The sequence below is a fragment of the Equus asinus genome, chromosome 7 (assembly GCF_041296235.1).
Source record: "Equus asinus isolate D_3611 breed Donkey chromosome 7, EquAss-T2T_v2, whole genome shotgun sequence".
In the NCBI taxonomy this organism is placed as follows: Eukaryota; Metazoa; Chordata; class Mammalia; order Perissodactyla; family Equidae; genus Equus; species Equus asinus.
In genome coordinates this window covers 15,692,009-15,708,396 of record NC_091796.1, presented here as the reverse complement: position 1 = coordinate 15,708,396, position 16,388 = coordinate 15,692,009, and the positions used below count along the sequence as shown (strand labels likewise).

At 46.9% G+C, this 16,388-nt stretch overlaps 1 protein-coding gene and 1 long non-coding RNA gene across 3 annotated transcripts in view; one reads left to right on the top strand and one right to left on the bottom strand.

The window, feature by feature from the left end:
- RNF152 (ring finger protein 152) overlaps window positions 1–8,003 on the bottom strand; it is a 76,122-nt gene extending 68,119 nt beyond the window's left edge. The window contains exons 1-2 of one of the 2 annotated variants that reach the window (XM_014859436.3): window positions 7,755–8,003; window positions 6,393–6,516 (exon numbers count right to left, since the gene is read on the bottom strand). The gene's annotated coding sequence lies outside the window, so the exon portion shown is untranslated. The remainder of the gene's footprint in view (window positions 1–6,392; window positions 6,517–7,754) is intronic. The other variant, XM_044774813.2, reaches the window with a different exon arrangement.
- Window positions 8,004–8,162: 159 nt separating this feature from the next.
- On the top strand, window positions 8,163–11,837 carry LOC139045639 (uncharacterized). Its single transcript, XR_011504384.1, has 3 exons — window positions 8,163–8,308; window positions 10,899–11,058; window positions 11,596–11,837. It is a non-coding gene; the product is annotated as an uncharacterized lncRNA (long non-coding RNA).
- Window positions 11,838–16,388: the final 4,551 nt, after the last annotated feature.

The following is a 16,388-nucleotide window of genomic DNA, read 5'->3' as shown; positions in this document are numbered from 1 at the left end:
TCCATCAAACTGAGAACATTATTTTAATGTTAATGTATTCCTGGCCATCTTCTGCAAGCAGCTGAACACATTTCCTCTTTCATAATAACACTATCCATAATGATCAAGCATTCTGAGCGGTAAAGAGTCTCTATCACGTGAATGTGTATTCCAAAACCAAAAGGGGTAGGTAAACCAGATGTCTATCACAAAGGCATTTACGCCACAAGTTAATTGCGAAGGGAGATGTGGCCACAGTTGTGGGCAATTGTCACCCACTTGTGTCAAACCCAAACAGCAAAATCTGCTCCTTTAGACTGTGGGGTGGCCTGGTGGGGTATAAAGTTCTAATGCTGCTTTCTATATATGTCACCAAGGAGAGGGGCTTTTTAGTTTGTTTTATTGTTGTTTTGGAAGCAGCAGGCAAAGTGAAGTTGAAAAACAGACCATCAATAATAATTCATTTATTAGAATGATGACTCTCAATGAGAATGCTCACCTCCCAATCATTGGTGTGAACACTGCAGCCTGGCAACTCTAATTTAATTCAACATTTAATCACTATTAATGCAAGCAGGCGAAGCTCTTAAAAATAAGTTTCTCTCTTCTTAACTTCTTTTAAGTCTACAGGCTAAAAGTATCTAAAATTCCTTTCTCACAGTAGGTCACAATCATTTTTGTGTTGTCAAAAACTCATCAATGATTGAGTATTTACTGAGCCCTCACTATGTACAAACATGGTGGGGAATACAAAATAAGGCCAAACCTCATCCAGTCTTCATCTTTAAGGAGCTTTCAAAGGAACTGAGATCCTGCTGGTCTCAATCTCCCAGTCTCATCTGCCAGGCTGCAGGCCCCCTTGAAGGCAAGTGTCCGCCTCATTCACTCTTTCCCCCAGCTGAACGATGACTGGAAGAATCCCATTCACTAGGACTCTTGTGATATGTGGCTTGATGATAAAAGATATCCTGGGACATCTTTTCAATATACCTCCCTTTGTGTGAACTAGTTTGAATGGGTTTCTGTTCTTTGCAATCAAACAGAAAGAAAAAGATACTTGAGTCTTAGGCGATATTACAAGACAATCTATGATAGGTGTTCTTTGTAGAATGAATGAAGGTTGAATGACACAAGAGATGGAGGCAATCTTGCCAGAGAACTTTGGAGGAGTGAAGGATTGCTAAGGGCTAAAGTGAAGGAGTTAGATTTTTAGAAGTGTTAAGAGCTAAGCTGCACTTTTAACAATGGGGTATAGGGAGAGGACACTGTGGGCCACAGGATATCAGAGAATTAAGAAAGCGGCTATACAAAGCATTTTTGGAGAATAGTGGCTTAAACAGGCCAGCTAATGTAGTGTTTTAAAGTCAGGCAGAACAAAAGTCAAGCTTGGACAAGAAGTCTGGGGTTAACCTGGGGAAAACTTCAAAGGAAAGACTAAAGAACATGAAGCTCATCCCAAAAAAACAGAAGCCACTGAAGGTTATTAAGCAAGGGAATGAACAATTAAAATGACCTACTGTCCTAAGGGTGACAATATTTTGTTATACAGATTGGGGGTGGGAAAGCCAGGAGGTGAGGGTACCCATTCTAATAGCCCAGAGAGAAATAAGGTTCTCGGCTAGGACGCAGCCAGCAGTGGGGATGAAAATTAAGGGAGCTATGGGAACTGTCACTAAGGAGAGACAGTTAATCTGTTGTAAGCAAAACAGCAATATGAATAACAACGCTCTCTATTTCCACAGTCTCTGTCAAACTATTTGACATCTTTGTCAAATCTGAAATCTTTGATCATCAAAGATTTTGACGATCAAAATCTCATCCGTTCTTGCAGAACCTCAGTGAGGAGTACATTAAGTGTGATTATCTGGATTTATAAATGGAAATCAAGGCAGAAAAGTTACATTTCCTTGGTAGGTAGGAATAAGATGGGGGTAGGGGGAGTAGGAAAAGAAAATGCAAGCACAGAACACAGCACTCGTAGATTCCACTTCATCATGACTTTGCCCCTACGAGCAACACATCCGCCTTTGATCAATCCCTTCCTTGCATGAAGTCTGATGCCCCAGGAAGCCCATGTGATGTCAGAATAACTTTTATCACACAGGATGTTGGCAATGAGTTTTATCTATGCAGGAGTTAATGAATCAAGCGGTAAATAGGGCATACCCCCTCCACTCCCAGGAGATCACAAGCAGCCCCCCATAACACTACAAAGATGTATCTAGGCCTCAGCAGTCATATAGGGTCTAAGCCAGGAAAGCACAGGCCTCAAGAACTACCCAAAGGAAATGCAAGTCACATATACACTACTTGAGGCCTCAACCAGAAGTAGAAAATCCTTAAACATAAAACAAATACTTATTTTATCCAAACTGTGACTTCAATTATTGAGGCAGACTCCGGAACACGCAGCATAGCTCATGAAGCCATGAAGGAAGAAGCAAGAAAACCAACGTCTTCCTCCTTTCAGGTTTCCACAACATTGCAACAGTCAGGGCCAGGAGCCACACTCACTCCACAAGTGTCCTCTACCTGGACAGCCAACTTTGTTACGAAATTAAAGTGACAGACACTCAGAGCCCAAACTAAATATAGAAATGTGTTTGGAGCTTCCCAAATATACTTCAAGACTAGTCCCTCAGGCTTAATTTTCCCTCTTGCTCAGTTTGTGCCTCTCCTTTAGCCCAACCACAGGCACCCTCAATTGGTTCTTGGAGGTCTTGGATGGTCTACATCTGGTTCTTCCTGCTGCTCGTCTCCCACATCAGAACCCCTTTGGATGCAATATCTTGTCACTCAACTGAAGATGGACCAAAAGGCAGCCTCTGTATTCTTAGGCCAATGTTCACGTCCTCTAGTCACTGTGTCTTGGGGGCTAACAGTCAGTTTACCACATTACCTGCCTACAGAGAGCTGTCTTTATTAAAAATATGTTCAACGAGGTGATCATTGAGATAGAAGCAATATTATTTTGTTAAATTCCATGCTTATGTTTATGCTAAAGTATTTATCAAATCCTGAAAATTCTAATCTACGCATGCATTTATCACAACATGAATAAAGATATTTGAGTGGCCAGCCCTTTCCACAGCAAAATCTCTCCACAAGCCACCCACTGTTTAATCCACAGGCCCTTGCAATGCCTGTTCCACAGCACCCAAGTATTTTTAGGGAAAGCGCAGCAAGGAGGGCTTTAAAACTTACCACCTTCACAGCCAGGAGGGCCGCTGATGGAAGTACAAATGCCTCAGAACTCTCTGGGTGGTCTACTAGTCTTGAGACCAGAAAAAGCCTCTTGTCCAAACTGCTTTTTCTAAACATCAAAGTAACAAGAGGGTGACCCAAGGCTACACTACACCCATGCCTGCCCTCTCCAGGTGCCCTCTGATGCCCTGCAGTCTTTGCTACGTGAGGCCACCTTCTGGGTGATGCCAGGCCCACTGCCATTCTTTTTCTCCCCTGGGCTGTTCCAAACAAACTCAGGAAGTCTTAGACAAGAGGCAGATGGGGAGGGAGAGAAAGTCTGTGAGTAACACCTCTCTATTACATAACGCTAAGCACCGAACCTCCTAGAACCAGCCTTGGAAATATCTCCTGGCCTAGCACTTCAGAGTAAACAAGTATTCAAAGCAGGCAAAAAAAAGAAAATCATTTTTTATTAGATGACCAGTGTACAATCATATTAGGAAATATAATACCAACATATCAGTAAGTAACGTGTTGGGGTAGGACCAGACGCTTTAAGATATTTATCATTCATTCATTCAATCAATAGTCATGTAACAATGATGCCCACAAAGCACCGAGTTAGGCCTGGCAGCAACACACTCTCGGCCAGGCACACCACTTGTGGAAGTCATTAGCACTGTCCACCTATAGCCTGTTTTCCCTTTTTCAGTAGAATAAATATGAAATTGTGGTTAAATGGGGTCATAGGACTAGTTCTGGGTGAGGCAATGAAGTCACTGCTGGGTCAGATCATGTCATTACCAGAGCAAGATTCTCTGGTTTCCTCTCCAATGCTGCAGTGATCTTGCAAGCACCCTCAAGATCCCACCTCCCTCAGTTTGGGCCCTTGAGTGACTCTGAGGAACAGGGCCCACCTGCTGACCACGCTGGATACACAGCACGGGAAAGAAAGAAGCTGTACGTAGCCACTGGGATTTGGAGGTGATTTGTTACTGCAGCGCAACTTAACCTATCTTGCTGATACATCACTGAGAGAGAAAGCTGCAAAAATTCCCCCACCCCATCTGTTTTCTAAATCAGATAATCCAGAACAGCAGAATTTGTTTCAAAATTCAAGTGCAGCCGGGACTGAATAATACCTTGAAATGTAGAGGGTGCCAACAGGATAGACAGGTTCAAACAACTCAGGGAATAAGGAGTGAAAACAGAATGACCTCTCAACAATGAGGAAATCTAACCATTCATGTGGAACCCAGCTGAGGAGTTTAAAGACTATGAAGAAAAGGTCACCTTCTGACAACAGGTCCAGTCATTTACAAAGTAGTGAGCTCCCCAATGAAAGAGGCATTCAAGTAGAGGCTGAATGATCCTAGCCTCCTTCCTCAGAAGTCCAATACCACTCCGTTCCTCTCTGTCTAGCTTCCATGGAACTTAACCGGAATCAGGCCTTCATGTCTCCCTCAACCTGTAAACTCCCCGAAGGTGGTTCATTTTTATGTCTCCACACGCCCCCACCCCACCCCTTGGCACCTTCCACAGAGCCTGTTACCTATCAGGTGTTTGATAAACATCTGCTATTAAATGAATCAAATGAGCATTGTAGGAAGGACTCGGGCACAGGAGGCAAAGGTTGGTCTCATAACCTCTAGGGCTTGTCCAACCTAAAGCTAACCACACTCCTGCAGACATCTCGGGGGTGGGGAGCCTGCACCTAAAAAAAAAATTCAACATCAGTACAACACTTTACTATGATTTCTTACTGTACACAATTCAAAACCACAGCGAAACCTAACACCGCACTATGGCGATCTTTGTTCTTGGACGTGCATTTACATGCGCGGGCAGCTGTTTTCCCATGTGGAATTCTGTGTGTGAGGTATTTATTTTTTCTATTAAAAAAAAAAACCACAGCCTTTGTTTCTATTGCATTATTATACTCCCTATTACCCCATCACGTGGCTTTTCCTCTTGCAGGAACACAGCACACACCCTGCATTATTGCTGACACAAAAATTACTTGTCAAAATATCTCTCTCCCAACACACTGCAAATCTGATCTTTCTAAAGCGTTGGGCTTTGTTTCAGCCGGGACTAGATAACTCACCACTCCTAGGGATTCCTGAATGCTTTGAGTGGAAGGAAAAATGCCAGTGTCACTTAGGTTTTTGAAAGTCACCTTTCAAAATAAAACTACCTTAGAGGTGAATGACAAATCTCTCAAGTTTCTAAATTTTATGTTTCAAGGGATTTGGGGGGAAAATGGTGAAGAGAGAATCTGTCACAGATACGCTGATGCTGCTGCTGCAGTGCAAGAGGGCTCCAGGAGCCTTTGGCCCTCGGCAATGCCTTCTTCCTGCAAGGCAAACCTCGAGTCCATTTCCACAACCATCCTTAGTCCCTCCTACTTGTGCAGGACGCCAGGACTCTGCCCTCTAGGAGACAATGCCAAGGTGCCCCGATCTGTCCGAAGGTTACGGTTTCATTGAGCTCTATCAAGATAACCCCTGATCTGGTTAGGCTGACAGCAAAACAGAACTATCCTTGGAAAGAAAAGAACAGCCCAGAGTTTTTGGAAAAGAACCAACGACCCAAAGATACAACGCAGAATGAGAGCCTAATGGTTCATGGCTATATAAACGGAAACTTAACTAAAGCTCCCTTTTCTCCTTGTGCTCCCCCCACCCCACCCTTCCCTTCCATCTCCCAGTAACTTACTGCTGGCGTGTCCTTCTTGATATTGCAAACACTATTACAAGGAAAGACATTATTTCACAAGAAGGTCACCACATTTGACCAATGCCCTAATTGAGCCCTGGTCAAATTTATAATCAGCCTTACAATGACATCTTTTAAATAAACAATATCTCAGTTATGAAGCCAAAATATATTGCCACAGATAAGAAAGCAGGCATACATATATCCAAAGCTCACATTCAGATACAAGTGCCTATGCACTGACTGTATCAAAATTCCCATCAAAGGAAATCAGGTGGAATTTATACAACCCCAAACGCACCCTGCGCCCAATGACTTCTTCAAAAGGAAGGTTTAAAGTCATTTGCAATTTCTTTCTCTGAACCAGGAGTTTCAGGGCCCCCTCCTCTGCCACACAGACAGGAACGGAATGATGTGATGCAGAAACCACTCAAAAAGCCCAGTGCAAACCCTGCTGGCCTAAATGACCCAGAGACACCCAGTCGGCTACCCAGATTATTGGGGGTTACCTGAATCTGTCACCGAGTCCCTTTCACCCCCTTCTGCGTGATGACATCAAGTGGAAATGGTACGTGTCTGGGAGGCAAGAGGCGGGCAAGCAGGATGCACAATTGAGCGTGAGCTCTGTTCAGCCTGCAGTGAAATACAGGCAGTAAGGGTTAGATACGCGCAACAGAGAAAGAGATCCACGCACTCTCCCCGGTCAGCGGCGGAGTGGGGGGCCCCGGGGGAGGTGGAGGAAGACGGCTGAGGTGCGTCGGCCTGGCGGGCCGGCGGGCCGCGGAGGGGGCGTAACGCCTCCTAATTGTCTCTATAGGATAAATAACCACCTCCCCCCACTCCTCTGCAGTCTCCCCCGCCCCCAAGTTCTCCTTTGGCAGTAGAGCTTCTACTAGCAACTGTAATCCCTCAGAAAAAAGAAATCCGAGAAGGCGGAGAATAACATCTTGGGGCAAATATACACTAGCAAAATATACTAGGTAAACCCGGTTATCCGGGAACGCGGGGCGCCCAGTCACCCGCCCACACACACACACACACACCCGCGCGGCATTCGCGAGCATCCTTTCTTTCCTTTGCCCCTGTCTGCCACCTCATCAAATTATTGTCACTCTGTTTCGCCGATTTCTCTACTCTTTTCAAAACCGTGCGGTGCTCCCCCCACCCCACCCCACTCCCAGGTGAGATCGGGGACCGCTGCTTCCCGAGCTGCGTCCCACGAGTCCAGCCTACTTTGTCCTGCCGCTGCCCTTCCAGGAGCAAGCGCCCCAGGCGCGTGGGTCTACACAAAAGCCCCCCAACATCTGGCCCGCCTCTGCGCCCTCTCCTCCCCGGAGGTGCCCCGTGGCCGCAGAGGGGCGTGCGAGGGCAACTTCTGGGGGTGGGGAAGGCGCTAGACTAGGGGCTTGCGAGAGGACCATCGGGGTGTGTGAGGGGTGGGGGCGCAAGTAGGGCGCGCGCGCACGCACGTGCATCTCAGGGGCGCGAGCGGCGCGGGCACGAGACGAGCTCCCTAGGACTGGAGCTCCAGGGGGCATCCGAGGACTCCGCCGAGACACCGACAGCGCCGCTCCCCCGCCCCAGCCGTCAGCCCAAGTCCACCAGCGCTCGGGAGAAACGCAACTCCAGGGACCATCTCCCCTGCGCCCCGGGGCCGCCCCGCCGCGCCCGGCACTCCTCTCCCCGGGACCCCTGTGGCACCCCTACTCACCATCCAAAAGATACCCCAATACGCCAGGAGGCAGCCCCCCTTTCCTGCTTCCCAAGCTCCGGGTGCAGCCGCCCTGGGGGCGCAGACATCCCTTCGCGCCCCTCTCGCCGCCCAGAACCCGGGAGGGGCAGAGCAGAGAAACAAACCGAAACTCACAGACCTCTCTCCGCAGCGGGCTCGGGTGCTCCCTACAGAGGCGGCGGCAGCTGCGGCGGCAGCATCTCGGGGTGGTCCCGGCGCGCCCGCCCCCCGCTCAGCCAGACACGCGCCGCGGGCTGCGGGGCGGGCGCCGGGAGCGCGCCTTCGGCGCCTGCAGCCCCAGCTCCCGGCTCGGCCCTTCGGGACGCGCCCCACCTGCCCGGCCGCCCTCCGCGCTCCCGGTCGGACACCGCCGCCAGGCGCTCGGCTCCGAGCGGGAGCTTTTTGTGTCACCGCCCAGACTAAGGCACCGAAGGGGGTGGGGGCGGGAGGCCGGGCTCCGCTCCCCGCGGCACCGCCCCTCCCCGGCGGCTCCACCTCCTCCAGCCCTCCCGCCCGCGCTGGTCTGGGACGTCGGTCTGTCTGTCCGGAATCGCAAACCACCCCCGGTGTGAGGAGCTGCCCACCCTCCCTCGCGTGCTCCCTCGGCTTCGCCCCCCGCAAGGGTCCAACCTCAGCCGGGACCTTGAGGTTGTCTTTCCCACGGCGCGCGAGCGGGACCTGAACTGGAATCAGGTGTGAAAGGAGGCCGAGCTGAGCCGGCAGGAGGGCGGGGTTGAGGTGGGGGCAGAGGCTGGCGAGGACCGGTCTGCAGCTCAGGACCTGGGGACCGAGCGAGGGAGGAGTTGAGGTCGTCACGATTCCAAAAACTGCCCTGGATCCGCGTCACCACAGATAATCTTTGGCTGCCCCTAAAAGTTCGCGTAGTCCAGGCAGGGTGGGATCCTGCTTTCGTGGACACATCCACAGAGGCCCGGATGGATCCCCACCACCTGGCTCCCTCAGATAGGGTGCGGGGAGAAGGGGAGCAGAGAGGTGCCAGTCCGGAGAGGCACGGCAGTGCCAACCACCAGGACGTCCTGGGACCTAACCTATTCACCTTGAAACCTAACTCCTACCTTAGGGACGTGCTTAGAGTGTCTAGTTTCTCCAAGAAAATCCCAAGACATGGTCTCCTGCCCCTTGTAACTGCAAAAATAAGAGAACGGAGGCAAAAGGTCGCTGGTAGAGGATGGTTTCCATGCCCTCTGGTGCCTTTTTTCAGGCACCTTTTTTTAGGGATTTCTACGCAGAATGAAGACTCAAAACTCTATTCTATGACTCTGCCGACTTTCCTGGATCTCCAGCACCAGGGTTCGGCTGAGTGGCCCTTAAGTCACCCAGCAGAGCGTGCAGCCTTTCCCCGCTGCTGGAATGGAACTGTCTTTATGTCCTACTGTCTTGTACACAAGGAAAGAACTCCCACTCTAACCTCCCCAATAGCTCATTGAAGCGTTTCTGCCCAGAGGATGAAAAGGCAACCATATGAACCAACAAGGGGCTCTATGTGACTTACTAAAATTCATAATGTACTCCACTGACCCTCCTTGTCCCACAAATAAAACCTGTTCATAATATGCCCCAATGTGCTGTCACTGAGCATATACAGAAATCGGTCACCAAGAGACAGATAAAGCTCGAAGGGTGTCAGTCCTCTCCAGGATCCAGGTAAAGCCGTCACCTGGCTGATCTGTGTCCTTTCGTTCACCTGAGTTACATCCTCTATGGTACACCTGGCAGGAGTGGAAGCTATATGTGTGTTTAAAAGCCTAAGGTATCCTTGGAATAGAAGACTTCAGGAGTCTTTATTTTCAGCCTCAACTTCAGGGCAGAAAATAAAATTTGTTTTTTAGGTGAGAAGCTAATGAGAGTATTGAAAACTCTGATGTTGACCAGGAGCTTGGAATAACATGGTGAGTTGTAGCACTCCAAGATTTTTCTAGGAAAGTTAACCCACGACTATTATGATTATACAAGAGTGACTTTAAAGACTGCTTTTAAGAAGCTAATTTCAGAGATCAGTAATTATTCTAAAATGTTTAAACTCTTTTTTCAGCTGCTTTCAAAACAGTTCTTTGGGAGGATTCAAGCATTCAGCCTGGTGTGGGGTAAACTCTTCCATCCTTAGTCATTCATTCCCACTGGCTGGGATTTTAATTCACACAGCATCATGGGTGTTCTGCCTTCTGTCCAGTCTTGTACAGCTGTCACACAGAGAAGGTTAATTAACTGGGGCAGACTGGGATAGGCCAGTTCTTAAGACTAGTTGGGGGCTCGGGCTGGGGCAGGCAACAACAGCTTGAGTCAGGGGAGGAACAGGCACCAACACGTTGGAACGGAGTCTTTAGGGAGGCAGTTGCAGGAGCGAGGCTGCTGGGAGCAGGCAGGGTTCAAAGCTGCGAGCTGGCGGGCAGCATGGTCAAAGCTTCTGGCATACCCTCCACACTCAGGCACTGCCCGTGGGTGGCAGTGACAGGAAATCAAGACAGCTTCCCAGGTGTTAAAAAACTAGGGTTATCAGGATGGGCCCCAACCCCAGCCCCAGGGAACAGGCTAAGGATCACATAGTCAGGAAGTCGTTCAACAAATATTCCTGGAGTACGGACTATGTACCGAGAACCTGGCCCTAGGGTTAGGCCAGAGAAGAAAGGGGACCCAAACTCCTGCCCTCACAAGAACTTAGATTCTAATGGAGGAAGCAGAGAATAAACAACATGATAAACAAGTAAAATAAATTGTCTGTTGGAGAATGAAAAAGGGAAGGGGAGAAAGTCAAGCGGGGAGGGGATTATGAAGTCTTCGTGTTGGAAGAAGGCTGAAATTTCAGCTCGGTGGGCAAGGAGGGTCCCCGTGAGAAGGTGCCTTCTGCATAGAGAGCTGGAGGAAGTGAGGCAGCAAGCCATGGCGGTAAATAGGAAGAGACTTCCAGTTAGCAGAGAGGGCACAAGATGGGGCTGTGTCCATTCCCACGGGCAAAGGTTGGGCTCTTGGTACTGGGTTACAAAGTCAGTCAAACCAATAACATTGAGTGATGCTTAGTCACCTGAGGTGGAATTAAAGCTGCTTAAATCCAGGCAGGGATGACTTCATCTTTTCACCAGCAGCATGGAGCGCAGGTGAATGTTTATTGAGCTGAGCCCTTAAATCTCCGAGAACTCGGGGTGGGGCTGAGAGAAATGTGACCCCATCATACCTCGGACAGCTCTTCTATCAGAAATGACACGTCCATGAAAGAATGTGATGATCTCTTTCATTGCTTTCCATGACCGTCTTCCTGATCTTTAAGGACAGAGATTATCTTTCAACTTGTACCCCGAGCGCCTAACACACTACGAGGGAAGGTGAGAAGGAGGGAAGCAAGGAGGAGGGAAGAGAATCAGCACAGGGAACGAGCCCTGCTCAGTGCTGAAGACCCCTAGAGGTCTGAATCCGGCCCGAGAATGACGGTGAGTTTTCCGTTTAACATGTTAAAATTTCATCTTGAAACCAAGTTATGGTGATAGTTGCACACAAAACAAACAGATTATACGGTACATAAATCACACCTCAATAAAGTTGTTTAAAAACATTGAAGTAGGAGCCCGTGTTTAGATAGCTTTCACATGCTGTTGGTGATAAGCTGAAGAGGCATCTTTAACCAAACACATTATCATCCTTCCTAATAGATGTTTAAACCAAATTGATTGGTATAAAATAAGAGAAAAATACATATTGGTCTCTGCCCCCAGTTCCTAGCACACTGCTCCTAAAACCCTTGTAATTTCCTAAGAAATAAGAGCACTAGGAGCATCTTTTGTTCTGCTATTTGGTCTCTGACGCTGAGTTCCTAAATCCCTTGTCATTTCCTGGGTGATAAGAGTGTTTCGTTCTAATGAGGTGACTCTGGGTGGGCTCCTGGATGGCTCCTGGATGGGGCTGGTCACCAGAAAGACCAAGCCATCATTAGAAGCTTGTAATTTTCAGCACCACTCCCCATTCTCTAGAGAAAGGAGAGGGCCTGGACATGGAGTTTATGATCCATCATTTCTACTTGATGAAGCCTCCATAAAAATCACAAAAGTATGACACTCAGAGAGCTTCTGGGTTGGTGAACAATTGGAGGCGCAGAGCGAATGGTACCCCTGGAGAAGGCATGGAAGCTCACACCCCTTCCCACGTCCCTTGACCCGAGCATCTCTTCCATCTGTGTGTTCATCTGTATCCTTTATCATTCCTTTTATAATAAACTGGTAAACAATAAGTAAAGTGTGTTCCTGAGTTCTGTGAGCCACTCTAGCAAGTTAATTGAACCCAAGGAGGAGGTTGTGAGAATCTCTGATTTATAGCTGATTGGTCAGAAGAACAGGTGACAACCTGGATGTGCAGTTGTCATCTGAAGCGAGGGGGGCGGGTGCAGTCTTGTGGTACTGAGCCTTTAACCTGTAGGATCTGATGCTATCTCCACATAGATAGTATCAGAATTGAGTTAAATTGTAGGACATGCAATTGTTGTTGCAGAGAATTGCTTGTGGGGAAAAACCACACACACATTTGGTGACCAGAATTGTCAGAAGTGAAGTGTTCTGTGTGAAAGTAAAGGAGAAACACAGGAGGAAGAATGAGTGTTACTCAATTTGAAAATGTACTTTTCTTTAGGTGATATTTTACGACCTTAAAGTATACCTAGTCTTTCAAAAGTCTAAAAAAATTCTTAAAGTATGTATAGTGTGAGATAGTTTACTAATAATGATTGCTAAAGATAGTGCACATTTTAAGACTGGTTTTTGTTTTGGGGCCCTCCTTAAACCCATCCTCACAGACTAATTATTCTGATAAGGTGTTCTAAGTGAGAGAAGTACGCTCTTTGCCAGTGTCTAATCTCTTACCTATTTAGAACCAGGTACTATCTAAGGACAAGGAAGCCTCATCTAGAACAAGATACTGAAGTATTCTGGAAACCCCAAAGGATTTTCATGGGAATTATATCCAGATTGCTTTTCTAAAAGTGGTGTTGGATTGAACAAAACCATCTATTTTTTTGGCCTCATCTTTGATACGTACAACACATATTCCAAAATAGCCGGCTAGAACTATGTGACCGTAGCTGGGGTGATGGTCAACACGTTCAACAGGCTGTAGGCTCAGGCATCCGCCAATCAGCTTGGACGATGGCCGTAAACAATATGGCCCTTTTAGTGTGTCCTGGCTGAAAGTCAGCTTAGACTGTGATGCCAAAGTTCTCTGGACACTCTCCCCAACATCAGCTTTCTGCTCTTTTATTGTCACATTTATACAGTTTGGGGTTGAATAAGATCCTCACTCCACCAGTAAGTTGCTAGTGTCTTTGCCATAAGTATGGTAGAGGGAAATCATTATAAACCGAACTCCATTCCTTGTACAATCAACGTGAGATACTGTTCTCACTGCCTACTGGGTTGGAGTGACCACATCTGACCAGCCAGGGAAGGACTGGACGTGTAGCTCCTCTCTTACCGCACTGTGCCTCACCTCCATCTTCTGTCCTATTCTTTCCCTCCAGGTACACCCTCATCTTCCATTCATCCACGCCGTCCCTACTGTCTTCCCTATCTTTCCTTTCCATCAGCTGTCAGCTTCCTGGCACCAGTTGGCTCCTCCCCTCATTTGGCCACTAAACCTGCTGTTCCAGCTGCCAGGTAATGTAATGGTGCAGCTTTGAGACAGGAGAAAAGGAACAAAGGAATGGAGGTTCCACCACCGTTTTTCAAGACCTAAGTCTGGATCCAATGCCTTGCCCTCCTGGTCCCCAGAAGCTAGCTCCAGTCCCTCCAGGATCCATTCTTCTACTCCATCCCTAGACTACGTTTTACCCAAGTTGACCTGGCACTGCTACACCTGTTCCAGGTCCAGACCTGGCTTCACCCAGTCCATTCTCCCCACTGTCTCTGTTCTCAGTCATGACCTGCCATAGTCATTCCAACAGAAGGGAACCAAACATCTGTTTCTGTGGCTTGTGGATGCAGAGGATCAAATCAGGGCACCCTCTAGTGGTCAGGAGGAGAGATGGCAACCTCTGGAGTCACTTAGAGGTCTGATCCTTGTAGAGGTCACCACAGGGCAATGCCAAATAGAATTTTCTCCAAACACTTTCTACCTCTTCTTGCCTTAATGTCTTCCCTCTGCTATTATTTCTCTCCCTTCCCTGTGGGTGGAGTGTGCTGGGGGTGGGAGGATGGAGTAAAGCACCCCCCATTCCATTCTCAACCTTTTTCCTTTAGTCTCTTTCTGTCTTCCCCTTCCCAGTGACCACAGTAGTTTGGCATGTTCATATATGTGACTGTTTTAAAGAACACAAATTATTCTGCCACAGAGCAAGGGAAATTCAGGATAGCAATCACTTCCAAAATCAGTAAATAACAATAATTTCTTTTTGGTTAGTGAATGATAATTGAGCCTGTGAACCAGATAGTGTTGCTGCCCATGACCTGCAGTATTTCCATGCATCCTTTCAAGAACCTTAGTTGTATGAGCATCCCCACTTTACAGAGGAGGAAACCGATGCCTAGAGAATTTAAGCACCTTGCCCAACATGACATACCCAGTAAATGGTGAACATGAACTTGACCCAGGTCTGCCAAACCCAAAGCACTCCCCCTGAATTGCTGCACCGAGATTCTGCCCATAGACGGCAGTATTCCGGCAATTCGCTTCATTTGGCTTAAACGCATCTGTCTCTTCCAAGCCTCTCCTGTTGTAGCTCAGGGTCAGCAAGTAGCTTCTAAGCCTGACACTGTGGCTCGTAGTACCACAGGGCCCCAAATCTCCCCCAAGATTTCAAGTAGATTTGCTCTCATTTATCCTCACTCTCATAATTTCTTTGACTTTATGCAGCAACATGACCTACCTTTATAATTGTCAATCCCCAAAGACTGTGTTTTCAAAGTTTCCAGGGGTATTGACATCTCTGCCTCTCACCCTGACCTTCTGTCCCTTCAAAGCTCACTCAGATTTCTCCAGATTCATTTTGACATTCTGGGTCCTTTAGAACCCATTGGTTATTCTTTTATTTAGCACTTACTACCTCCTCCCTTCCCTCATAGCTAGCTATTCACATATCTGTAACACCAAGAGGTCCCTGAAGACTGCAACTGTTATTTACTCACCCCATCCATCCTAGCACACACATCCATCCACACGCCCCCAGCACCATGCAGAATAGAGTGCTCATGCCCTGCACACAGTGTTTAATAAGTATTCATTTAAAATTACCGAAAGGAGTTTCTACTCTGCCTTCCAGAGTCATGCTTCCAACATGCCCTCTCAGGGGATTTTCTCTAAGTTGCTTCTTCACAAAGTCTTTACAACTCAGTTACTCCAGCTCAGCCAGAATGGGATTCACAGTTATTGCCAAATCCATCTAAAGTAAAGAGTTTGGGAGAGTGATGGGTGTGGGTGGGGTAGAGTTATGATATGATACAAGAATTCTCCCTCTGGGCTTTACAGGAATTGGACTTCTCAATAGCACTGCTTACCCAGGGGATCCTTGCCCTGTGGTATTCATTCACTCATTCAGCACATATGTACTGAGCCCTTCTCATGTGCAAGGCAGCTAAGCCTTGAATTTTGCATTGCCACTGATGTGAGGAATATTAAAAGAACTCACCCTGTGACACGTGTTGCTGGGTTCACAGTATGGATGTTGCCAGTGTTGTTTTTCCCTAAAGGACATTGTGGCCCATCCCAATTAGGAAGATCCACGAGAGAAATTTGCCCTGACCTCCTATCAGGGATATTTGTCCTTCTTCCTTAGCTGAGCGTGGGTATCATACATCTTATAGCTGGTCATTCCTTCCTCCTCACAATGGCTGCCAGAAAGCCTAAAACCATATTTGTGAACCATTTCTAGCAGGCGAATTGGATAACCTGACATGCCTTCTAATGTAATAAATTCAGTCCAGCTCCATCTTAACTTCCTAACTTTATTTTTCTTTTGCCTCATTAAGAAGCTACTTTTAAATTTTATGTTCCTCCATTGTAGTCATCTTTTATGCTGCCTTAAATCCTTCTTAAAACAATAAAACAGAAATAAAATAAATGACACAGGCAGTACACTCTTTGACATCAGTCTTAGCAGTATCTTTTTGAATATCGTGTCTCCTCAGGCAAGGGAAATAAAAGAAAAAATAAATGAATGGGACTACATCAAACTAAAAAGCTTCTACACAGCAAAGGGAACCATTGGCAAAATGAAAACACAACCCACCAATTAGGAGAAGATATTTACAAATCATATATCCAATAAGGGGTTAATGTCCAAAATATATAAAGAACTCATACACCCCACAACCAAAAAACTAACAACCCAATTAAAAAACGGGCAAAGGATCTGAATAGACATTTTTCTGAAGAAGATATACACATGACCAACAGGCACATGAAAAGATGCTCAATGTCACTAAGTATTAGGGAAATGCAAATCAAAACCACAATGAGATACTACCTCACACCTATCAGAATGGCTACTATTAAAAAGACAAGAAATAACAAGTGTTGGAGAGGATATGGAGAAAAGGGAACCCTCATACACTGCTGGTGGGAATTTAAACTGGTACAGCCACTATGGAAAACAGTATGGAGATTTCTCAAAAAGTTAAGGATAAAACTACTGTATGACCTAGTTATTCCACTTCTGGGTATTTATCCAAAGAACACGAAAACACTAATTTGAAAAGATCTATGCACTTCTATGTTCATTGCAGCATTATGCACAATAGCCAAGATATGGAAGCAACCCAAGTGCCCATCAACAGTTGAATGG